At 35.7% G+C, this 15,798-nt stretch overlaps 1 non-coding gene across 1 annotated transcript; it reads left to right on the forward strand.

The window, feature by feature from the left end:
• The first annotated feature begins 13,379 nt into the window (after positions 1 to 13,379).
• Positions 13,380 to 13,481, forward strand: LOC127116312 (small nucleolar RNA R71). The gene has a single exon (XR_007801265.1). It is a non-coding gene; the product is annotated as a small nucleolar RNA R71 (small nucleolar RNA).
• The last annotated feature ends 2,317 nt before the right edge of the window (positions 13,482 to 15,798 follow it).

The raw sequence follows: 15,798 nt of genomic DNA on the forward strand, positions 1-15,798 counted from the left end.
CAAGGTTCAAGCCAAGAAGAAGAAGCACTGGGAGAAACTGGGCATTTATGAAATGGTCAATTTGTCCAAGAGTGGCCCCAGATACAATTTGTGCATGTTGTTGGCTTCGATCTTCTTCTGGGAAGGATCAACCAACACCTTTTAGCTTCCTTGCGGCATGTTAATGCGAACTTTGTTCAACGTGGCCTCTATTACAGGTTTAAATCCTGTTGGCTCCACCTTTTGTCCAACCCTGGAAACCCAACACGAATTCACCATCAAACGCTTCACTTATAAAAATTTCATCCTCGATAGCCATGACACTGCTAACGAAGATGTTTCCGACCAAGAACACATAACTTTCTTGGCTTTCTGGCTTTCTTATTATGGTTTTTGTTCTAGTCCTCTACAGGTGGCTAAAAAGTTTGTCCCTCTGTCCATTCAGCTTCATGAAGGGAGAAATATCTCCCTCAACAAACTTCTCTTGGCCAACGTCTACCAATCACTTGGAGATGCCTCCTACAAAATCAAACACCTTCCCGAGAATACTAATAGTAAGTCTTTATTAGTCTCAGGCCCTTTCTGGCTCCTACAATTATAGCTGAATGCCACTTTCGATCCAAGGTTTCACATCACTCAGTCTCGGGCGGTGATGAAGAAGACTGGAGGTAGGCCCATCAAAGGCACCAGACTGGCCTTTCTCACTCCACAAGAAAATCATGTATCCCATATCCTTCTAAAGTACATCAAACTATTTCATACGACTAATTTATTTGATGCGACCATGGCTCCCTTTGTGGATCGCCTAGTTGGCCCATCTTGGCTTCGAAATAAGTTTCCCGACTCTTCCCCTTCGACTGCTGCCATGTCGAATGCGGGTTGGGCCGCTTTTCTGACCCCCACTATCTTGTCGTCCAGAATCGAAGTTGTACTCCTGGCTACGGCTTTGCTGGTTACCGACCTAATTTAGTGGACTGACAATTTGGCTGTAGCTATTTCCAACCCTCCCCCCTCTATGTTTGGGATGAAGATATATGCTAGTCGAAACACAAGTTCGACCATGAAGAATTCAAAGAATGCACCAAGTTTGCTCATAGACAAGTCTTGGAGCTCCCCACCTTTGAGTTTCACCAATCATTCAACATAGCTATTGAGTTCCACAACTGGTGTACGGGGTATCTTGCCTGCTACTTCTCAGAAGAGAATTTCTTGGAGGGGATTTCTGACGCTCTCTTTATTGTGCCCAATGTAATACCCCAAAATTTACCCTTCATTTTTCCTGGAAGCATACGCTTTACACCTCATGTATGCATTCATTTTTAGGTCATTTAGCATTTGCATTTCATCATGGCAATCAGAATCGGATCCAAGAAGCTTGAACATCATCCATGACACTTTGTGGGCTCTATTTAGATGATCAGTCAACACAAGGGAAAGACTTGAGTTACTTCCAACAGGGGTCTATTCGTCAGTCAAAACGTTAATCTTGAAGGAGCAAAGGTTTGTTCATAAGCTGTCATGCTCGCTAGGCGAAGCCCACGTGTTTTGAAAAAAAAAACGAAAAATAAATAAATAAATAAATTAAAGAAAAAATCTTGGACTTGGACCTCTCTCATTTGAGCCCACAGGTCCACAAAAATCAGGTTATGAATTCAGAGTTTCAGTGAAACAAAATTTCATGCTATTCCTATTACCCTGTCTGAGAAAAAGATAGTGAGAGAAGAACCCTGGAGAAAAAGATAGTGAGAGAAGAGCTAACAGAGTTCAGAGCAACCTCCAGGCAACTCTGAAAGGTTCATTCTGACTCACACACTTTCAGCTCAAGCAAACCCTAACATTGGTTTGCAAATCCAGCCGTGCCATTTGACTTCAACCAATCTCTCCAATCAGGTTTGCCCTTATTCCCATTACCTTTGTGCTTTGAAGTTGAATACTCTGAATGTTTGAGGTATGATGGATGAATTTCATTAGGTTTTTGCCCACGGGTTCATAATTATGTATGAATGTATAAATAATGCCTTGAATGCTTAATCGTTTATTTCTGAAGTGTATGCCACAGGGTTTGAGGTTTCTGAAACCATACTGTTATCCATGAAAAACCATACTGTTTTGCTCTAATCTGACTTACGTTTGTCATAGCATGTTTTCTCCTAATCCTTATCTTGTTTCACTAACCCTTTTGTTGAGTTTTTGTGAAGGCTCACATGACTTTTGCAGGGATAGCTCGCTGGATATTCCACTTTGCTTGTGGGATACCATTTGGGAGATTTATTCTGATTTCCTTGTTGGCACATTTACTTTATACATGTTTGTTTTGTATGTGTTCGTATCCCCGCAGGTAGCGCGGTTCCTTCGTCAAGGACTGCCTTTTTGCATGAGCATCCCAAACCCTAACCCTTCATTGTTTTTTCTTCTCCTAAACACACGTTTACTCCTTCTACTACAGGTGAGTAAGTCTCCAAAGGTTGAGCATCCGGTAGATTACGTAGTAACGTCATCCGCCCCCAAAACATAATCCTTAACCCCGTAGTTAGCCGAACTACGGCTTGCTCTGATTCTCATTCCAGATGAGATACGTAGGCATAAGATGCGATGTCTTAGCGAGCACACATCCCCCCAACCCATAGGTCAGCCGAGCTACGAAGACTCTGATTCTCATATTCAGATGAGATACGTATGCAGTGGATGCGACATCCGCGCGAGTCATTTTCATTTAACCCCTTTTTTAGTAAACAGCACAAGATAAACTCACACCCTTTAGACAAGAACTACAAAAGTGGATCCCGTAGAGTACTACAGATGCGTAGGGGTACTAATACCTTCCCTTCGCATAACCGACTCCCGAACCCAAGATTTGGTTGCGAGACCTTGTCTTTTCCTTTCCTCTTTTCAGGTTTACTTCGAGCGTTTCCTTTCCCTCCTTTGGGATAAATAACGTACGGTGGCGACTCTTCTGTCATTTTCTTTCGCCAGTTATTTTTTCGCACACTGTATTTTTCAGGTTGCGACACCCAAGATTCAATAACAACATGGTGCGTTTCTATAAGTGTTTCTTTTAACTTGCTTTCATCTCTTTTCATACTCTTCGATTTTCAAATGAATCTAATCATCCCACTGATCACCACATCGAGGAACCCTCTGATGTAAGAGAGATGAAGCAGCTAGAAGAACCCAAGAAGAAGGTATGTTTCCTTCTTATACTCTCTTTCATTTTTAAGAGCAATTTTTATACCTTTGCTCCTTCCATATTCAAAAAGGAAACCCTGAATCCCCATCCCCCAAAATCAAGAAGAAGAAGTCGAAGACTACTACAGTCCCCAGTCAGGTATCACCGTCGAATCCTACCCTTACTCATTACCCTTTTGAGCATCCAACTTATTCGACCATCTCCTTAGGTCACTCCGTAACCCTCTAAGGCTTCGGTCAAGGAAGAAAGCTCAGAGGATTCTGCAGCACCCCTTATCTTTTCAACGTCGAGGCCGGAAGCTTCCCTAAAGCCTGATGTCAGAGATAAGAATAAAGGGACTCCCAAGAAGTCCACCTCCAAAAAAGACATTGTTAAAACTCCTGCAGGCCCCTCTACCAAACCTCCAAAGACTACTCCAAAGAAAAAGGATGAAGAAAAAAAAAGAAAGGCACCTACTCAGCACCTGACTCCCCCAGTCAATGAAGACATTGCTTAAGTCCAAAACAATCCAATCAGGAAGCCAATGATCCCAAGGAAATTAACAAGCAATGTGTTTGACAGTAGAGTGGTTTTTGTCACCAGCAAATTTTTTAAATTTAGGGACTTTCCATCCCCTTGGTAATTCAGTTTGTAACACACACTCTGATAGGGGAGATGTGTAGTTTGACCTTTGTCGGCCCATATTAACCCCATTTTGAGCCATTATCCTTTCAACAATGGTTGTTAAGTTATTTTCTCCCAATAGATTTCCCTGTCGAACTTGATGCACCACTTGGTTAGCGTCCTGGTTTCGATTAACAACTACCATAGGTGGATTACCCTCCCCAACATGTATCTCTTGTCTGACCAATCGGGGGTTCCTCTGTTGTCCTTGGTTCACATTATTATCTTCTAATACTACCCCTTGGTTTCGAACCTGTCTAACAATTTGAGGTTGGGAGACTCGTTGAACCTGCATTGTGGGAGCACCAAAATATAAGCAATTCTGGTCATTTTAGTTTCCACTTGTTGGTAACTCTGATTCGTATTATGAATCAATGGGTTAAATATTGTACCCATCTATTGGGTTAGTGTGTTCACCATATCATGGTTACTCTCATCCATTTTTTACCGCATTACAATAACATAATTTGTTGTTAAAGCAGGTATTGCTTGGGAACTAAATCCCATCCTTATATTGGGTGGCATTACTGAGCCATATGCCATAATAGGGGAATATACATTTGCAACATTATCCACAAATGTCGAAGGGTTATTTTGTAAACTTTCCATCACCGTTGTCGGTATTCCAAAAGGTTGTTCACTCCTTGGTACGGGCATTATAAAGTTTGTGGCAAAAGGCCTATAGTCTAATGCCACAATTGGTCTTGGAGTCACTAGATGACTCTGAGGTATTGGGGACGAAACAGTCCCTTCAGATAGTATTGTCGGTACCACCGTTGTTGATGGTGTTACCGTAGCACTAGCAGTCGAAGGAATGAGTTCAATTACAGTTGTAGAAATTATTCTCGTCCCAACGCTATTAGAAGGTTGGTCTCTATTGTTGTTCCTAGAATGCACCATTCTTCTAACGTACCTTCTAATAGGTCTTCTTACTTCTCTCTTTGTTATTTTTTCGCACCTTAATCTCATACGCACTCATACACTGGATGAGAAGTTGATGAAAATGCAAATAAAATTCTGTTTTTAAAAACACAAATAAGTAAAAAAAACACACCTACGCACACACAAAATGGTTCCACCGGGTGTGCCAATTTGTTTACTGTGAAATTTCATAAACAAATAAAAGTTTATATTAATACTTAAGGGATCAAACTCGAAAATCTCCCAGATATATTTGTGTTTTTATGACTCGTGGAAAATCATAATTGCTGGAAAATATTTATTGTGATTTCTTGTAATAAGAAAAGTTTTAGGGAATAAAATGACTACAATTAGAATGTAAGTAAAGGCTTTGAAATCAAAAAGGAAGGTGTAGAAAAAGAAAAGGATGAAACTAAAGTGAAAGTGATGTAAATTGACGAGAAAAGTAAAGGAAATCGAAATACAAGTTAATGTATAAAAAGGACTTTTAATGTAAAGTTGCTTGAAATGTATGAAATAGTGGAACACATACATACATCTTTCCTCACTCGTTTCTCAACACTCGGGTACTTTGAGTTTGCAGAAATGTGTACAATTGCGAATCCCTTACAAAAGAAACTTAAGTATCCTTATATACTACTCTATGATAACTGTCTAAGAATGGTAAACTACTCTTATGGTGACACGTCCCAAGTTCATGCAGCGGTTTTCCTCGACGTGCCCCCACGTGTTTCTGAATAACCGTCGATGTCCACTCAGTTCCCTCCTTGTGAGATCATTTGAATTTCATAACTGCTTTGTTGGACGCCAAAACTGACTAGCCTCGTCGAAGTCTTTGATGTCGACTATGTTAAGCTAACATATTATGTTGCATTGTCCATTGTAATGATGAACTCCACATGTGGTGACTGAGTCGACATTGATTTCATTGTAGTGATGAACTCCAACCTTAGCCAAAATGACACAATTTCACTAAGTCCCCAAGTTCCTCACAACATCTTTCGACCTTTCCACCTTCGACCGATATCACTCTATGTGACTTCCGACCTTGAGTCACATTCGTCATGTGGACCCACTCTATCTTCAACCTTCCACATGGCATATTCATAGCTTTTTTCATTAGTAGTTGCCACTTATGGTCAGGTCGAAAAATCCAGTGTAACAGATACATCATGAATTTGCTCCAGAACCTAGAAATGTCAGACTTAGATTATGCTCTAGGATCTTACTCCATATGTCCAAGCATCGGGAAATGGATATTCTTGTTGGCCAATTATTGTAACCCGTTACAACCTCCCTCCCGAGATGTGCATGAGAAAATCATACATGTTTTTGACTTGCCTCATTCCAGGACCGTCGAGTCAATAGTGCATAAAAAAGAATTTACACATGTTATTAGAAGGTGTAAATTCAAAAGGTGAGAAATATCTGATGAATTTATACCCGTTTTAAAACATGTGTAATTAGAGGGTATATTACACCCCTTTTTAGAAAAAAAGTGTAAATTGTTACATATATACATTTAAATCAAACGAATTTACATCCCATTTGATAAAAATCAGGTGTAAAATGAATAATGTTTCCTATGAATGTCAGCAAATATACACCCTATTTTCTTTAAATAGAGTGTAAAAATACAGTATACCCTATTTTAGTTATCACAAGTGTAAAATATATGATAATCATATTATATTTAATTTTATTTACACTTTATTTCATTCAATCAAATATTTTTGTATACCGCTGAACATTCAATAAACTAATGATTGTACACCTTAAATTGGTGATGAAATTAATCATATTAATATGTTTCATACATATCAACGAACTTATCATGTCCATATCATACTTATCATATCCTACATAATAAGACTTCACAATTAAAAATAATGTATCTTTACATATCAATCTATCCCATCTATCATTCACACGTAGTAGTAAGCTTTGTGTAATATAGTCTTCTCTTGATAGTATGCCCCCTTCCAACTGAATGTATACCTAAAATTCTAATCAGGAACAAATTAAAACACTCCATACACATTAGCTAGTTACATAATAGTAATATAATGACGGTGCTGCTATGTAACAAAACTTTAAAAAAATGGAAAAAAGGAAAGGTCGAATATAAAACATTTTTAAGTGTGTCTTCGAGCTCATTTTTTAATTCTTGAGTTCTTTAATCTCCACTCTCAATTCCTGAAAAATAATTTGGTATGTAACTTGACATATTCATTAATTTCATTTCATATATCTTTTTTTTAAAATTAGAAATAAGGACTATTTAATATAAATTTAGAGTATACTGGTCAACAAAAACATTACCACATAAAAACTAAGCAAATATATCTCAGATAAACAGGAAACTATATTCTTAAATTTTAAACAAAGTAATTCTTAATAGAAATAGAACCACGTGTGTCTTGCGCAGCAACAATTATAGTTTCTGAAGGCTTGTTCTTATGCTCAGCAGAAAGAACAGTGGCAGTTTTTGAAGGCTTGTTCTCATGCTCAGCCACATCAACAAACAACTATCACTTGATTTGACTATATATGGTATTTCTTGTGACTTTTCAATTCCATATTACATCATTGTAATTCAAATTCCAAACTATCACTTCAATTAATTTGGACATAATCAGGCGGGAAAATGTGTAGATTATGCTTTTCTAGATTTGATTAAGTTGGGTTGACTACAATGAATCCAACTCAGTGTGTAATTGGCTATGTATGTATGTACATATTGAATTTGATTTGCATAAAAAACAATGACAATTTTTGAAGGCTTGTTCTTAGGCTCATTAGTGATAAAATAGTTGCATCTCCAAAGGTGTGTTTACAATGTTAACATTAGTAGTATTTTCGGAGTGTTTCTTTAATTATAAATTATTGTAGAAATAAAATAGGTCAATGTAAAAGGATAAATTTTTATTGTTTATATTATTATAATTGTGACAGATTAGTGTTTATTGTTACAACTCAGTAGGTTTGTTACATTATTTTATTATATTCTTAGACAACTATGTTTTCACTTTAGTATCTATTGTCACGTGTTAATACTTAAAATGATATTTTATTTATAAAATTGTCACCGTATTTTTTATTTACATCCGATTTTATTATAATAGGTGTAGATTTTAAAATTATATTCTTCTTTTTGCACTAGTGAATCCAAAAGCCGGAATCGATGTGTATTTACAATCTTTAATTGATAATTTGAAGAGGTTGTGGATTGGAGAATGAACTAATGATATATCATGTAAACAAAACTTTACTTTGTGTACTGCCTTGATGTGAACTATTAACGACTTTCCATCATATGGCATGTTGTCTGGTTGGGATACACATGGAAAAATGGGGTGTACGCATTGCATGGAATACACCAAGGCGTTTACGTAGGAAAAAGATAGGAAACGTTTGTGGTTTGATTGTCACCGCGGATTCCTACCACAATAATATGCTATAGAAGAAACAAGAATGATTTCAAAAAAGATGAGCAAGTAACAAATTTTCCTCCCCCACGATTGTCACCAAGTGAAGTATGTAACAAGCTTACGAAATACCAAAATTCACAGATAATGGTAAAGCATGCAGAATTCAAGGATATTGGGGTCACACACAACTGGACAAAAAAGTATATTTTGGGATCTCCCATATTGGAAAGATAATTTATTGTGACATACTCTTGATGTTATGCATATCGAGAAGAATTTTGTTGATAATGTATTTACAACAATGATGGATGTTCAAGGCAAAATAAAAGATAATGAGAAGGCTGGAAAATACATGGAAATTTAGTGTAATTGAAAAGAGCTGGAGTTGAAGTCTCAACCGAATGAAAAATTATTAAAATCCAAGGCTACTTACATTTTAACTTCTCAAGAAGCTAAAGCAATTTGTCGATGGTTAAATAAATTGAGAATGCTAGATGGTTATGCTTTAAACTTAGTAATGTGCGCTGACGCCAACACTGAAAAGTTTCATATAATGAAAAGTCATGATTGTCATATTTTCATGGAATGATTGCTTCCAATTGCTTTCAATTCACTACCCAAACATTGGTTTAATCCACTAATTTATTTTTAACCCAAATTAATTTATAAATTATTAAATGATGAATAAAAAATAAAATAAATAATAAAAAAAGTGAGAAATGAAATGAAAGAGATGAGGTAGGGGTGTTCATTGGTGCGAGTCGACCCATGAACCCGCTGAACCAAATCAACTCAACTCATAAATTATCTGAACTCATTCATTTATGTGTATAAAGTGTTATATCGTCATGATACTACTAAACCAATGAGTTTACTTAATCATAAGATTTTCACTATTTGTTTTCTAATTACTTTTTTTTTAAAATTCTCTATGTCTTTTGAGAGAAGAGATATGGATATGATTGAAGGTTGCTAAATGAGAGAGAAAAAAGGTATGTGAAAGATGATTCACATTTCAGCTTTCCACTTTTTTCAATTCTTCTTTAATTTTTCTATTCTTCTTTTGGTGTTGATTTACTAAGTGAGATCTTCTTTAATTTTTCTATTCTTATTTTGGTGTTGATAAAAAAAGAATTAAAATGAATAAAAATAGGACGCAAAAATATATTTAAAAAATTAAATGAATGAGTTAAAAAAGTTTACTTGAAATAATGTCTCGGAAAATAGATAGGTAAAGATCAAATTTTGAATAAAAAATGGTTGGTTGAAAAGATTCAGACTGATCAAAATGCGACCGCAAATGGGATTGAAAAAATAAAACGAGCATTTAAGGTTAAACTATGCGAACCATAGGTTAATAAAACTGACAGCTGCAAACTTGATCTGGAAATCCCCCCCTAATTTTATGCACATTTGAAATTCGATTCAACCGGTTTGTCTATAGAGCCAAAAATTTATTCCGATCCATATTTTAAGTATTATGCGGAAATAAATGCATGATATGATACACAGATGATGCATATGTCATGATGAATGCATTGTTTTATTGATCGAGGGGAAAAATGGGGCATGATAGTTGTCCCTATTTAAGTATCTTCGACCAAATAATATGAAGTATGAGGATCTTCATATGATCACGGTGGGAGATAATTAAATACTAGAGGACTAAAATTGTGTCCCTTGATTAAATGAAATAAAATGAAATGATTTATTGTGAATGTATGAATGACTCTTTTTTTGTTTTGGTTTGCTAGAGATATGATGCGGTGCGAGATGAACCCTGACACGAGATTTTATGATGTATGCAAATGAAAGGTGAACCTGTGGGGAATGATGGAAATATGTAGTGATGATGGTCCACATATAATGAATAGGATGGAAAGGGTGAAAGGCCCATTGTTGATAACAAATTTTGCCAGAGAAAAAACACTAGGGAATATTCAAAGTGAGTTTTATCATTTGGTTAGAGATGTCATGGTGACACTTTAGAATATATCTAATAGTTCTGGAGATTTCTCACAAGAAATTCATCCAATCAAAGATTTTGGAGATTCCTAACAAGGAATTCATCCAGGACAAAAAAAACAGGGAGTCTTCTTACAAGAAGATCATCCATACAAAATTTTAGAGATTATTCTAAATGAATACTTCCAAACAAAAAAGATTGGGGCTTTCTAAAATGAAAATTATTCAATATTCTGGGGAATTCCTTTCAATGTAATAGTCAAACCGATAACTTTCTAGGAAACATCAGGGCAAATAGAGCACAATCTCTGAATATGCCAAACAAAGTTAGACTTTATGCTTGCGAAAACTGACTATAGTTTAAGAGGGCAAAATAAAATTGGACTTTGAAGATGCATGTGAAAATCAGACTATGGTTAAGGGCGCAAAATAAAATTGGACTTCAAATTGCATGCAAAAATCAAACTATTGTTTAAGGGCACCAAATAAAATTGGACTTAAAGATGCATGCGAAAACCGAAATATGGTTTAAGGGAGCAAAATAAAATTAGACTTTGAAGATGCCTGCAAAAAATCAGGCTATGGTTTAAGGGCGCCAAATAAAATTCGACATTGAGGATGCATGCGAAAACCAGACTAAGCTTTAAGGGCGCCAAATAAAATTGGACTTTGAAGATGCATGTGAAAACCAGACTATGGTTTAATGGCACCAAATAAAATTGGACTTTGAAGATGCTTGTGAAAACCAGACTATGGATTAAGAGCGCAAATAAAATTGGACTTTAAAGATGCATACAAAAACCGAACTAAGGTTTAAGGGCTCCAGAAAAAATTGGACTTGAAGATGCCTGTGAAAACCATACTATGGTTTAAGGGCGTCAAATAAAATTGGACTTAAAGATGCCTACGAAAACCGGACTATGGTTTAAGGGCGCCAAATAAATTTGTACTTTGAAGATGCCTGCGAAAACCAGACTATGATTTATGGGCGCCAAATAAAATTGGACTTTGAATGTTGTGCATTACATAATCCAAATGGAATCCTTTTAAAGGAAAACATTCAATAGGGACAAGTAAAAGTTATCTTCTCTTGATCTTTAGGAGTTATGGTAATTTGGTCGTAATCTGAATAACCACAAAGAAAGCAATAGATTTCTTTACCAGCCAACCTATCCAACATTTGGTCAATAAATGAAAGAGGAAAATGATCTCTCATGTGGGTTTGTTCGTCTTTCTATAGTCCAAGCATATCCTACAACCGATGACAATTTTTGTAGGACTCAATTCATTTTTTCCAATTTGAATAATTGTCATGCCACCTTTCTTCGGAACACATTGGATATGACTCACCAACACACTATCTAAGATATGGTAAATGATTCCAACATTTAACCACTGAATGATCTCCTTCTTAACAACATCCTTCATGATGAATTCAATCTTCTTTGACTCTCCACAATATTCTTGGCATTATTTCCCTTAGTATTATATGCATACAAACAGTGAGGTTGATCCTCTTGATGTCAAATATAAGCTAAGCAATAGCCTTCTTATGCTTCTTCAAAAGTGATGGAAGTTGACACCTCTGGTCATCAGAAAAGTTTATTGACCATTGACTATCATAGTAAGCTTTCCTCTTTCCACATCTATTAATGTCCTTCTCGTAGCAAGAAAGGGTATTCCCAACAGCGTGTGAGTTTCTTCACTAGCACTAAAAACCATAATGGTGAAATTAACTAGAAATACAAACTTATCAACCCTTACCAACACATCTTCAATCTTCCCTTTGGGATATTTGTTGGTCTGGCATCCCTAATACCCAACTTCTTAAGGATAGATAAAGGCATGTGGTTTATGTTTGTGCCAAGGTCACCCAATGCCCTTCCACATAACTAATCCTTTATGTTCCATGCGATAGTGAAACTTCCAGAGTATTTCAACTTAGGTGGGAGTTTCCCTTTAACAAGTTGGTTGCATTCTTGAGTTAAGGCCACTATAGCAAATTTGCTCACTCTCTTCCCTTTAGTAAGAACATCCTTCATGACTATGCAGTAGGTTTTCATTTTTTGTGTGGATGCAATCAAATGTATGTTGATATGAAGTTGCTTTAGTATATCCATGAACTTTCCAAACTGCTTCTCTTCTTTAGTCTTTCAAATTCTTTGAGGAAAAGAAGGTGATGGTATTTCTTGAAAAAATATGGGTAGTTTAACCTATGGCAAGTGAATTGGCTACTTTTTTAGATTAGAAGTCATGTCAAAAGTTTTTAGATTACATTGCGCTTTTGTTACATGTTCCTCAGTTGGCTCCACAAAAGGTGTAACTTTAGTAGATTCAGATACTTCCACTCTTGAAGTGTTAGGGGTGATCAGATTTTTTTGTTGGTGGATTTTCCCTTGCTGATTTTGATCCTTAACATTATTTTCCACTTCTTATCCTGATAACTTTGCATGTTTCCATACTCTTCGCTCTAGAGGTAGATACTGAAGTTTCAAGGAAGCTTGGAAGTTCTCCCGTAGTTCTTGAACTAAGTGATGATGTAAATTGCTTAACTTGATTCTTTAAATTCTTTATGCTTACACCTTGAGCTTAACACTGGTTCTTGGTTTCTTATTTAAAGGAATTCAAAACATTTTCTAGTTGGTTATTCCCTTGATTATCCACAACACAGTTTGGTGTAGAAAAACTAGGAGGAATTCCTGGTGCTTGAGGTTTGAGATGATTTTGAGTGTTACTCAACGAGAAGATTGGATGATTACATCACCCAAGATTGTATGTGTTGTTGTAGGGGCTTTTGTACTTGTTGTTGCCTATATAGTTAACAAAAACAATATTTTATGAGAAATCTTCAAATAAATAAGCCGCCCACCCCCACCCCCCACAATAGACACATGCAACCTTTGATGTGTCGGTTACAACCTTGACATACCCAGCTGCTAACATGTCAGGACTCATCATCATGTTTTTCATAATTTAGTTAATCCGAGAAACTTGAGCAGCAAGGGATGTGGTCTTAGTGACTTCATGAACATCAGTTGGCTTCTTTGAATAAAGACAATAACTCTTGTAACTTGCTATTGGCAGTTATTAGCCGTAATACTTTCAATCAATTTATACCTTTATTAATATGACTTAGATAGAAAAGCTCCACCACTGGATACATCAAGCATATTTATTGATGATGGGACCAATCCATTGTAGAATGTTTCTAGTTGAATGCAAATTGGTATACCATGAATGGGAACATTTCCTTAGCAACTCTTTGAATATTCCCAAGCATCAAATAAGGACTCGTCATTTTATTGTCTAAATAAAGTAATTTCATTTCGCATCTTATCATTATTCATAGGAGGAAAATACATAGCTAATTTTTTTAATCTATGGCATCCCATGTGGCTATGGAATTAGGCTCTATGGAACTCAGTCAGCTCTTCACACTGTCCTTTAAAGAATATGGAAACAATCTCATCCTAAAGGCTTCATCTGATATTCCAGGAATCTTGACGTTGCTAGCTACTTCCAAGAATTGCCTAAAATGTAAATGTAAATCTTCATTGACAGTGCCTGGGTATTAACCAATGGCTTGCAACATTTGAAACATCATTGGCTTGAACTCAAACTGAGCTATTGTGATCTTTGGTAAAATAATACTCGTGTTCATGGCATTGGCCTATCATTGGCATTGCCAATAATGTCATTGTCTGTCATGTCTCTTTCTTTTTCAAATGGCTCCATTTCAAAATCAAACACAAGAAAAGGAGGAGGACTTCCTAGTGTGTGACAAATATATTGAAATCTTCTTAGCAATCTGAGTGTTCTTTATGGCTTAGGGTCTCCTCTGTATAATGGATTCAATAACCTGTGCATGCAACAACTAAGCACTTATCGTGTCATTAGACTACAGAAAACGTCAGAAACTCAAATACTTTTTTAACAAAAGAAATAATGTTTTCTTGCAAAATCAAAATGCTATCTTTGACAAACTCCCCGACAACGACGCAAGAAACTTGTTTCTTGAAAGCGTGTGATGTCACATGCAAGTATACATGCATGTTAAATTAGAAACTGATAGAATAGTAAGGATGTCCAACCCACAAGGAGTGGTGATAACTTAGATTGATTTGTAAAACTCTCTTTTGTAAATGAGCATGATAAAGAGTAAAAATAGTTTATGGTTTTAACATGTTCATTTTTTAAAGCAAACAGTAATATGACTTTCTGCAATATGTGTGCATGATATGTTATGTCGTGCCATAAGAGGTTAGAAAGTGGTATTGTGGTTTATATCTAGATCATCAGAAACATATACAGCAAAGTAAGGGGATAAATCTCTAAGTCTCCCTTATAACTTTAATGCATGTATAGTTTTATTATGAATGTCTTATATGATTGTATTCTCTTTATGTCTAAAATATCTAATCTAGTGAATATTTCTATCTAATTATTTTCAATCACTTTTATCATGAAATCCACTTGTTTCTAAATCTCTCAGAACAACAAGCTTGTATCTTTTCCTAAGTTGATCATTCAAAGAAGCAGATATATAACAGTTTAACATGTGATAAAACAAAGCACTAACAAAACAAAATTCAACATTACTCAACATTAGTCAATATAAAGGAGATTATCTCATGATGAACTTAGTACATACATCAATATTGGATCCTAATATAAACATTCTTAATCACATAATGAAAAAGAAATTGAAAACTAAGAGTAACTTCTTTGTCTACTTACAATTTTTAATTAGAAAGAGTTTGGCTCTATCATGCTAGACACTAGTAGCATACACTTGAGATGATGAGAAGAAGAATTTTTCCACTTTGTTCAACTCACTCTATTCACCAAATATTTCTAAGTGTTTCTCTCTCTGAATTGTTGAACCTTCTTTGCATTTCCTCCAAGAGGTCCTTTTATAGTCACTTATATCTAGGGTTTTTGTGTGTCTTGGTTCACGGGCTTTTAGATATTTGTGAAATTCTTCCCCAAAGGTATCAACAAATTTCCCTCCAATTCTTCTTTTTCATACCATTGTAGAGCCAGGTACAATCAATATGTGGGAGACAAAGTTTCTTATGACAGGCTATTGGCACGGGTATTCAGACGGTGATGTCTTGCATATGTCTTTTGGAGTAGGTAGACAAGATGGGCGATGTAGTGTGTGTACTATGGGGCAAAGTTTTGTCCTCTAGCGCCTTGTTCTTATCTCTTTGCTATTTTATTTAAATGTGCTATATTTTGTAGATTGGTGCCACGTATACCCTAGAAATGTTAATGACATCCCTTCAGAACTTCCATGGCATCCAGCTCTCCACCTTCAGTTATGTTAGAATACTACTCCAATACTACCAAATCAGGTCTCATCATATGTCATGTCAACACAATTAAGAAACATATAAAATCTAACAAATAAGAGCACATACTATGTTGTTTATAATCTACTAAAAAACTAAAATGCATTGAATTAAACTAACAATCAACTCAATAAAAAAAGATAAACTCAAGTGTTAGGAATTGTAATAACTCAAAAAATGTGAGTTATCACAAGGATTGATCTCCAAATGTTATTAGAAGTATTTGTTGACAAGGTAATCTACTTATAAAAAAATGTGAAGATATGAGTATCATTTAAAATATATTCAATTAGGCCTT

This window comes from Lathyrus oleraceus, chromosome 1 (genome assembly GCF_024323335.1).
Source record: "Lathyrus oleraceus cultivar Zhongwan6 chromosome 1, CAAS_Psat_ZW6_1.0, whole genome shotgun sequence".
Taxonomy (NCBI): domain Eukaryota; kingdom Viridiplantae; phylum Streptophyta; class Magnoliopsida; order Fabales; family Fabaceae; genus Lathyrus; species Lathyrus oleraceus.